This window comes from Bos javanicus, chromosome 19 (assembly GCF_032452875.1).
Source record: "Bos javanicus breed banteng chromosome 19, ARS-OSU_banteng_1.0, whole genome shotgun sequence".
Taxonomy (NCBI): domain Eukaryota; kingdom Metazoa; phylum Chordata; class Mammalia; order Artiodactyla; family Bovidae; genus Bos; species Bos javanicus.
The window spans coordinates 1351644-1362947 of NC_083886.1; the positions used below are offsets into that span (position 1 = coordinate 1351644).

Sequence of the window (11304 nt, forward strand, 5' to 3'; positions counted from 1 at the left end):
TTATATCACCCAGAAAACCTGGTATTAAGCTCTGTAACTCGTGGATTATGGATTATGCTAAATTGACATATGATAGGCAAAGCCTGGATCTCCATATAAGGTTATGGAATACCATAAGTAAGGAAGGAGGTAGGCATATTGAAATATAGCAGATATTTTACTAGGTGTTCTACATTACCTGGGAAGATTAGTGAATTGTCTTTATGATAATGTAACTCCAAAACAATCTAGTCCAGTTGAGACAATTCAATTAGGAAAATGAGTAAGATATGGTTGTTTTCCCATATTTACATCCTGTTAATTCAGATTATTTTATAAATTTAGTCTCCTTATGATAAATATTTTCAACTTTGAAATATCATTCTACTTCAACATTTACATTCTAAGCAATATTAGCACAATAATATATGCTTCTTGCAGAAACAAAAGCAAGATAAATATTTCAAATATAAATATGGGTTATATTGTGTGGAGAGAAATGTACAATAATTAATTTCATATTACTAATATTGTTTTTCTCTAATTTATAATGCATCCTATTAATTCTGAAATTATTTAAAAAAGAAACATGAGAAAATCTTCCAATAACTTAAATAAATTTATAATATTAACTATGGCTTAACTCTTTTTTTTTTTTAGCTTAACTCTTATATAGCACATAAACCTATAGTCAAAATAGAGATATTTTAGATTCCAAAATGATACATACTTTCATAAGAAAATGTGAAAATCTCAACAACATATTTCAAAGAATATATATGCTAAGAACTATGGAATTATGAAAATCTTGATAATATATTTTATTCATCAGAAGTATTCATATAATAGATGATTTCATCATGTCCAAATTAATAAAACGTGACGGAAAATTTAATACACTTAAATATCACACAAGGCATTCCTAAAAAAAGAAAAATTCTTCATTGAAAATGGGTCATACATTTCCCAGCTGTCTCATTTTCTTTCTCTGGTCCAAAGCTTTTTTATTGCATTTTTCATCTCACTATTTCTCAGAGTATAAATTAGAAGGTTCAAGCATAGGCGTGATAATGGTGTAAAACACAGTCAAGGATTTATCGATGGGTAATGTGGAAGGTGGTCTCACATAAAGAAAAATACAGGGCACAAAGAAGAGGAGCACCACAGTGATGTGGGAGCCACAGGTGGATAATGCTTTGTGCCACCTTCCTGACTAACATTCTTCAGAGAGTTCAGAATGACCCCATAGCATATGAATAAGAGTGTAAAGATGATCACAGATATTGCCCTATCATTGACCACCACTGTGAGGGCAATAATATGAGTGTCAGTGCAGGCAAGTTTTAACAGGGGGTACATGTCACAGATGAAATGGTCAATGACACTGGGGCCACAGAAGGGAAGGTTGTAAACAAAGAGAGGATGAAATATACCATGTATACAGGGTTATTGTTACCATCTTTTAAAATTCCATATATATGCGTTAGTATACTGTATTGGTGTTTTTTCTTTCTGGCTTACTTCACAATAACCCTGTATATGAGACAGCAAAAGAGACACTGATGTATAGAACAGTTTTTTAGACTCTGTGGGAGAGGGACAGGGTGGGATGATTTGGGAGAATGGCACTGAAACATGTATAATATCATATATGAAATGAGTTACCAGTCCAGGTTCGAGGCACGATACTGGATGCTTGGGGCTGGTGCACTGGGATGACCCAGAGGGATGGTATGAGGAGGGAGGGGGGAGGAGCGCTCAGGATGGGGAACACATGTATACCTGTGGTGGATTCATTTTGATATATGGCAAAACCAATACAATATTGTAAAGTAAAAAAAAAAAAAAAAAGATATATACCATGTAAAAACCCACCAACCCAGGCCAACAGCAGCAGCAGAACACACACTTGCTTATTAATGATTGTCAAATAATGCAAGGGTTTGCAAATGGCCATGTAATGGTCATAAGCCATGACCACCAGAAGGCATATATCGGCACCACCAAAAAAGTGCCATATAAAAAGGTAGGTCATGCAAGCTTGGAAGGAAATAGTTTTCTTTTTAGACAGTAAGTCCTTAATCATATCTTGGGTGACTGTAGTAGAATAAACAGCATCTATAAATGATAGGTAGCCAAGAAAGAAGTACATAGGGGCATCCAGGGTTGGGCTGACCATCACTGTCACAATAATGAGTAGGTTGCCCAACATGGTCACAATGTAGATGAGCAAGAACAAGACAAATAATATTTTCTGACCTTGGTTGTTCTGAGTGAGCCCCAAGAGGACAAACTCAGTTACATTGTTCCTTTGTTTCATAGGTCCTTATGTACGTCTTATGTTCCAGATAAAAGTACCTGTAAATATAATTATTATGAGAAACTTTCTGAAATCTTAAGATATTTTTTTCATTCATTCATTCAATCAATAGGTTGTATGGTTTTTATGCCTTGGTATTTTCAGAAAACATATTTCAAAGTTGATTAAAACATCATCCCTAACCTCAAAAATCTTACAGACTAATGGAGAAGAAGTATTTAAGTGGGAAGAAATATTTAAGTATATGTGGGAAAAGGACACATTTTTTAACGTAAATGAGGTGCCACAATTACCATTCCAACTGAAAACTAACAAAATTCTATGCATAGTTAATATCTTATAAAAAGCTGAATATTGATCAAAGTTTTAATAATGAAGTAAAGCAAGATTTTCCTTATTTTATTTTTCATTTATTAAAGTGATGACTGTCCATTATAGTGGTGGAAGGATCTTCTAAATCAATTTATTGAAATTGCAAGTAGATATATTTAACAGTTTCATCTTACTCAAGGAGTCAGGAAAATAAAACACAACATCAATTAAGAAAAGTAAAATAATTCAAATAAAGATTTATATTTTAGAGTATATACACATAATTAATATTTGTACACAGTGAACAAAAATGTAAAATGAGTAAAAATATAAGCAATTAAAGAAAAAATAAATGATCAACAAATATGTGATAGGATGCTATAGCCCACACATGAACAGAAACCAAACAAAAAAGCAAAAAAAAAAAATTCCATTTTTCATTCATTCAATCATTCATTCATAGTATTCTATTGATAACATAAATGATAAATGTGTTATTTGTATCCAAATAAAGTTAAATTAACTTCAATGCAATGTATATATAGAGATACCTAATTTATATACATGAAAATAATAAATAATTTAGTAAATGCTGTCTACTAGGTTCAAAACATTTTGTTAATACTTTACACATGTTTTCTCATTTAATCTTCAAATTAGTTATGATAAGACATTTTATGGCTAAGATAAAGCAAAATATAATTTTCTTAACAATATACTGCTTGTTGTCATAAAGCCTAGATTTGAATCCAAGAAAACAACTTTACAGCTGATATATGATCCTTATGTCTGAATTTCTCATGGAGCTAAATGATTTATTCAATAAAATCCTAGATAATAGCAAGTGATAGCAGTATACTTAGGGAGAGCCTCTGGGTCATAATTTTTAAAGAGAAATAGCACCCTGTGTTCCTCAGAAGACCTGTGCCCTGAGCATAGGCATCGTTAACAGACTACATCTAATGTAGGACTTTAAAAAGTCTTTTTCTAACAGTAAGTCTTCAAAACATATTTGCTTTTCTTTAAAGATGAGTAGAGATGGAATTATCTGCTGTAGCACTTTCTCTGGTTGAAAATTTCTATCCCATTGTAGATAGGAAAATTATTGCTTTCTTGGAATGCTTCCAGAGAGAAGGGGTCAATCCCTTAACAAAATGTCTTGGTTTCATCACCTCATCCTTGAGAAAATTATCAGCATCATCCCTAGCACAAACACCAACACCACCCCTGTGGACAGAGCTGCTCAGAAACAAATGGACTTGTATGCATATATATATATATATATATATATATATATATATATATAGAGAGAGAGAGAGAGAGAGAGAGAGAGAGAGAGATTGTGTGTATGTGTGTATAATCAAATTCATTGCTTTCATTAAATAATTAGAATCATTAACTTATCAAAATAGAAAATCACCACATAAATTCTTTCTCAAAGACGATTAGTAGTATAGAAGTAATGTTAAAGGAAATTAGTAGAACAGGAAAGCAGAAATATATTATATATAGTACATAAACACACAGAGAAAACTGTATAAAAAAGGGAAATAAAAGTTATCTTTAAAACGCTCCTTATACATATTAGACACTCCTGTACCTCCTTTTCCTAAGATGTGTCTTTGAAACTTAAACACACTCATTTATTCTTTTATCTCATAATCTGAATAGAGACCAAAATGTAGATACTTATGTTTTGGTAATTTGCCAAAATATGTTAAAGTAAACAAAGCTAAAAATTGTTAATGACTCTGGAGTCTTCGTTCTGAAGCTGTAATTTGTTTATACAGACAAACTATAGGTGAATTACTGACACATTTCAAATATAACTGTCCCTGTATATAAATGATTCAATTATCTCAATGATATCAAAATATCTGTTTAAATTAATAAGATGATGTTTAATACTCAAATAAATTATTAAAAAATCACCTCAAACAGTCTTATTTCCCTCCGTGACCTCTAAAACCCAGTTACCTGATGGTTCCTATATGTAAATGGCAGAGATTGTTCAAGTAAAAATTTTAGGATTATGTCAGGCAACCTGAAGTAGGGCTCCATCCAGCATGTACTGATGATAACTTCACTCTACGAAAAAGCTGGAAATAATGATACATTAGAGTTTCAGCTTTGCAAATCCAAGCATTAGTCAAGTAAATTAGGATCACATTAAGACCAAAACAATAGGGATTTATTTTGATAGGGTCAGAGTTTCTAAGGATTTAAAATTATATGTATTTACACAGATATTCTGAATGTCTAAGCATTTATGTAGGATACAAACCTTTGGGTAGCCAAGAAATTCAAATTTATCTCAATAGAAAAGGTTTTCAAAAAGACTGTCAAGTAAGCTGTTTACAAAATGTTGGAACTATGCCTGTCACTTACCTATATTTGAGTCTTATTTGTAAATAGTTTGCACTCCACACCTTATGAAACACATCGTTATTGAAATGTTCTCTTTTGGGCAATAGACCTGGGCTGAAAGAGTACAGAGTGCCATTTTCAAATGGCACAGGATTTCAAAACATGTAGACTTGCATCATTTCAACTGCATCCCTTTGAGGCCGTGTCTCTACTGACTGAGGCACTAATCACTATACCAGTGAATTTCCATCCACCCCTACAATGATCCACTTTTTCCAGGGGCAGAGCTTCACTGGAATTTTGTCAAGCTTACTCTCCACAGACAGAAACCCAAATTGTGGTATTAGCCATTCAGTCATTTGTTCAACAAATAAACTGTTTTCTTGCATAGAAGAATGGCCATGTGATGCTTCACTGTGTGATAATACAGATGAAGAAATGTCAATAGAACTTCTTGGCCAACTAGCTAGTACCAGGACTGAATTCTTCTATCACCTAATCTTGTGAATACTACTCTTTCAAGACTATTATTACAAAAATGTCATATCAAGCTTCAAGACTGTTGCCATTATAACTGATTTGAAAATATTCCTGAGCTAGAAATAGAAGAACTAAATTATCTCTCAATGCATGATGATTAGCATTATTAAGTGACATGCTTTCAATTTAGAAATGCTTAGAGTTATAGCATTAATTCTTTTCCTAACTTCAGTTGTAATAAATATCAGTTTGCAACACCCTTCATAGATTACAACTGGCTCAGTAACATAGCTGACCACACAGTCTGGGAAGACTCCTGAGAAGAAAGCATCTCTCAGTTTTACTGATGTGATCTTCACAGGTGATAGACCAACAACTGTGCTTGGATTACCTTAACTAACAGTCTAGTTACACCATGCTTTTACCTAACAATTTAGACATGAATTAGGGCAGTATTAGACATGAATTAGGGCAGTATTCCTCAATCTTTTTTTCATTATTGCCACATGGAGATGTTTTTGGACATTCTGTCCACTTGACCATCTGTCCTTCAAAAGTAGTAATGCCACAGATACATTACCCATCTATGTGTATTATGTATAAAAGCAGTAAGTAATCCTTATACTCACATAAACTATTTTTATTGGGAGACATATTGTCCCCATTCCTAATGCATGTTTTTAAATAGCATAAAACTTTTTAGTTTTAGTTTTCCTTTTTGTTTTTAAAAAGGAAGAGATTTTTTTTTTCTCTAATTTTATTTTAATATGGCTATTTAAGCTCAGGCCAAACTGAAATTCCAGCTGTGGTTCAAACACATACACAAATCTCTATCCAATTCTTTTCTCCTGTACCATGTCTTATAAAATGTCTCTCATACCACTCATTACTAACAAAACTATATTTTTAGTTTAGTTGCTCACTTGTTTATTATCCATCTATTCCCCACTGGAATTTAAGTTCCTCATAAAAACAATTCTTGACTCTATTGTTCAGTGTTATATACCCAGCTCCAATAACTGTTTGGCCCACTGTATGCATTGACCTGTATTTTGTGATAAATTAAATAAGTGAAAATCTTCTAAATTTAATTGGCCATGAATTCATACATTTTTTCCAGTAATTAATATTACCACTATGTGATAACAATGGGAAAATGGCTGTGGAAAGAGGATATGTTTAGCTCATCAAGGTGCTCTCCTCTTGCCCAAAGTATCAATCTCCTCAATGATTAGGTTGTTTTGTTTGTCCTCTATTTTACCCAACGTTCATTTTCTTTAAAATTCAAACCTATCAATTTTGCTTCTTGAACCTGTTACATCCCACTTTTCCTGATGCCCACAAAGGATAATAAATGTGCAGAAAAAGATCATTGGATGACTTTTTACTGGGACACAAGAGGAATCAAGAAAGTGTATGTAACCTGGGAAATGTGGTCAACAGAATGTTAAGGGAAGAAAATGCCACCCTCCAAAAACAAGGAAATAATGTCTTAGTGACAAGGTGGCCAATGATCAGATCCATGTTTGGTATGTTCAGTTCATGATATCAAGTAGTAGTGTTATTGTGAGGTACAGAGGAAGCTGAATCTAAAAGACTTGATATTGTTGCTTAACTCTAATGAGTCTAATTTTCTTCTTCATAAAGGAAATATAAACACCTGTAATAAAATTTGTTGGTACAATGATGGATTTAAAGTATGTAAAAAACCTAGTAAAAAGCATTTCTCATAGTTTCCTCAATAAGCTCATCCCCCCACTTAATGCCTAATATTAATGTTTTCACTGAATTAAGGGTCCATATTAAACAAAAATATCCTTACACAACAGATTCAAACACATTTATGTATTTATGTCATTAAGATTTAGGACACATATACTCACTGTCTCATTTTTTTAATTATCATAAATAATCAGGTTCATTCTCAGGAGAGATTATTGGTGATGAGTGCCAAGGAGCATCTAAACAAGTTTTACACTTACTCACAAATCAGCAAAACTCTGTCCACTGAGAATATGAGGCTGCCTTGCATTTCCTCCTTTAATTCTTACACCTTCCACATCTCTCTTGACAATTTATCATTTGTGCCTCATTAATCTTCTCACTTCCCCATTGAGCCCTTGCTATAGCCCCTAAAACACATGCATTGACCTTTGTTTCCCTCTTCAAATCTTCTGTTTGGTCTTAGGCTAAAAGCAACATTTACTCAGGGTGCTGTACTTAATCCTAGGTATTCATAGGTAACTCTCCTCTTCTCCCTAATACTCACTAAACAAAATGAACCATGTATCATCTAGTCTAGCTTTTGTTGAAATGCTTCATTCTCACCTGCAATTTTTTAATAGACTAGGTGCTGATTATTCCATCTTCCAGGCTGACTTTTTGGGAAAAATGTATCTTTCTCATCAATTTGAGATAACCATGTACAGCATAGCAAAGCAGTTGGAACCTTGCTTGGGCATTACTGTATAGTTAAACTAAGAAAGAAATAGCTTCAGTTGACCACTGAGCTTGATAAGTTGATATTTGTGAGAACAAACAGGCACTGAAGTATTGTAGTCAGAGAAGCTCTGATTGATAAGATTTATGTAATAAGATGGAATAACCTGATAATTTCCCACATGCATAGAGGAGCATTGCAGGTATCCCACACTTTGTGAAACTTCACCTTAGCCACATTGCTTTTATGAAGGCCAACATTAATTAACATTTGTATTCACTACTGAAAGAAATCTAATGGGGTTTTTGCTTTTACAAATAAAAAAAAATCTATTATGCTACCCATTTGCTGTGCTCATATATTTTGCTACATATGAGATAAGGTGGCAACAAATTTTAAACCATCTTCTTGAAATAAAAAATGAATCATTAAGACTGCAGATAATTTCTTATCTATAGAGCTAAACAAACCATATGACTGTGCTTCATTTCATAGAAAGTCCGAGTTTTAAAGACCTGGGTTCGAAGTTTGCATCTGAAATTTGTGAAAGAAATCTGCACCCCAGTGTAATAGCTCCTGACACACTTTATGAATGAAGCACTTGTGATATGAGTGAATTAAGTTAGTAAACCTCTCTTACCTTCAATTTGCTTCTCTGTAAAATGTAAATAATGATAAAGGAACACCTACTGTAGTACGTAGATGAATCATCTGAGGTGCATGTGCCAGATAGATACTAAAGGGTTTTGAAATGTAAATATATATATATATATATATATATATATATATATATATATATATCTCAGACTGATATATATATGTGAAAAATATATATTATATGTATATAATAATATAATATTATTATAATAATAATTATTATATATATTATATTATGCCACTTCCTTTATGCCACTTGAATGAAAGTGGCTTTTCCATAGGATCTTGACCTCAGAACTTTTAAAATTTGCTTTGCCTATCATGCAGACAATAAGGGATATAGATTTTTAGATTGATACCTGGGGGTGGACAGGAAAGAACTGCTGCTGATTTATTTTTCTGCACTATGATTTTAACAAAGTCATACAGATTTTAACTATGACTCTAACAAAGTCAGTTAGAGAAACACCTTCAAAGGAGAAAATAATAATTCACAATATATCTTTGATTTTGTTGTAGCACAAATATTAAGCCAAATTTTCTGAAATTGCTCGTAATATATATTATATTAAATATATATTGTATTGAATATATCATAATATATTACATAATATATTATAATATTTATATATTATATATATCAGTTCAGTTCAGTTCATTCGCTCAGTCGTGTCCAACTCTTTGCGACCCCATGAATCACAGCACACCAGGCCTTCCTGTCCATCACCAACTCCTGGAGTTCACTCAGACTCACATCCATCGAGTCAGTGATGCCATCCAGCCATCTCATCCTCTGTCGTCTCATTCTCCTCCTGCCCCCAGTCCCTCCCAGCATTAGAGATTTTTCCAACAAGTCAACTCTTCGCATGAGGTGGTCAAAGTACTGGAGTTTCAGCTTCAGCATCATTCCTTCCAAAGAAACCCCAGGGCTGATCTCCTTCAGCATGGACTGTTTGGATCTCCTTGCAGTCCAAGGGACTCTCAAGAGTCTTCTCCAACAACACAGTTCAAAAGCATCAATTCTTCAGCACTCAGCTTTCTTCACAGTCCAACTCTCACATCCATACATGACCACTGGAAAAACCATAGCCTTGACTAGATGAACCTTTGTTGGCAAAGTAATGTCTCAGCTTTTCAATATGTTATCTAGGTTGGTCATAACTTTTCTTCCAAGGAGTAAGCGTCTTCTAATTTCATGGCTGCAGTCACCATCTGCAGTGATTTTGGAGCCCAAAAAAATAAACTCTGACACTGTTTCCCCATCTATTTCCCATGAAGTGATGGGACCAGATGCCAAGATCTTCATTTTCTGAATGTTGAGTTTTAAGCCAACTTTTTCACTCTCCTCTTTCACCTTCATCAAGAGGCTTTTTAGTTCCTCTTCACTTTCTGTCATAAGGGTGGTGTCATCTGCATATCTGACATTCTTGATATTTCTCCCAGCAATCTTGATTCCAGCTTGTGCTTCTTCCATCTCAGGGTTTCTCTTGATGTACTCTGTATATAAGTTAAATAATCAGAGTGACAATATACAGCCTTGACGTACTCCTTTTCCTATTTGGAACCAGTCTGTTGTTCCTATAGCAGACCTGCAATAGCTTTGGATCCCAATTATAGGCCTTTTTGTTTAAATTTGGTATAAATGTTAACCTTTCTTGTTTCAAATGGCTCATCAAGTCTTGATATGGAAAATGAGTACACTATATTCAAGAAAAATTGTGAGGCATTTAAGCAAATAAGATTAAGTTAAGAGCAATTTCAGAAATTTTGGCTTAATATTTGTGCCACAAAAAATCAAAGATAAATTGTGAATTATTATTTTCTCCTTTGTGGGTATTTCTCTGACTTTGGTAAATTCATAGCACAGATAAATAATTCAGCAGCAGTTCTTTCACATACCATCAGTCCTGTCCATCCCCAGGTATCAATCTAAACACCTATATCGTTTATTGTCTGCATGATAGGCAAAGCAAATTTTAAAAGTTCTGAGGTCAAGATCCTATGGAAAAGCCACTTTCATTCAAGTGGCATAAAGAAAGAATTTAGTAAAGTTGCAATAAAACTGGATAAAATCATAATCTACAATCACCAAACCAGGAGTTCATAGTTGTTCTTTCCATTGCCAATTATAAATCTCTGGACATAAATATTGAAGTCATGATAAGTACATTAAAATTTATCAAAATGCCTAATAAATGCCTGCTACTGCTAATTCCTAAGTCACTTCAGTCGTGTCCGACTCTGTGCGACCCCATAGACAGCAGCCCACCTGGCTCCCCCGTTCCTGGGATTCTCCAGGCAAGAACACTGGAGTGGATTGCCATTTCCTTCTCCAATGCATGAAAGTGAAAATTGAAAGTGAAGTCACTCAGTCGTGTCCAACCCTCAGCGATCCCATGGACTGCAGCCTACCAGGCTCCTTCATCCATGGGGTTTTTCAGGCAAGAGTACTGGAGTGGGGTGCCATTGCCTTCTCCAAATAAATGCCTAGCCATTTGAAATAATCAACAAATGCTAGTTTATAGGTTCTTTAATTTTTCTGTCAGTGATCTGCAAAATTTTTTTTCTCTCACAATTTGCAATAGGTATAACCCTTTTATGGGCTTTCTCAGTGGCTCAGTGGTAAAAAATCTGGGCTACAGTTCATAGGGTGTCAAAGAGTTGGATATGACTGAAGCAACTTTGATCACACCCACACAATATCTGTTCTATGTATGTAAACCATCACTTTGTTGCTATTATGAACAGC

The 11304-nt window shown here is 33.9% G+C and overlaps 1 pseudogene; it reads right to left on the reverse strand.

Moving 5' to 3' along the window:
* Nucleotides 1–954: 954 nt before the first annotated feature.
* Nucleotides 955–2299, reverse strand: LOC133233054 (olfactory receptor 4A15-like; annotated as a pseudogene).
* Between the last annotated feature and the right edge of the window lie 9005 nt (nt 2300–11304).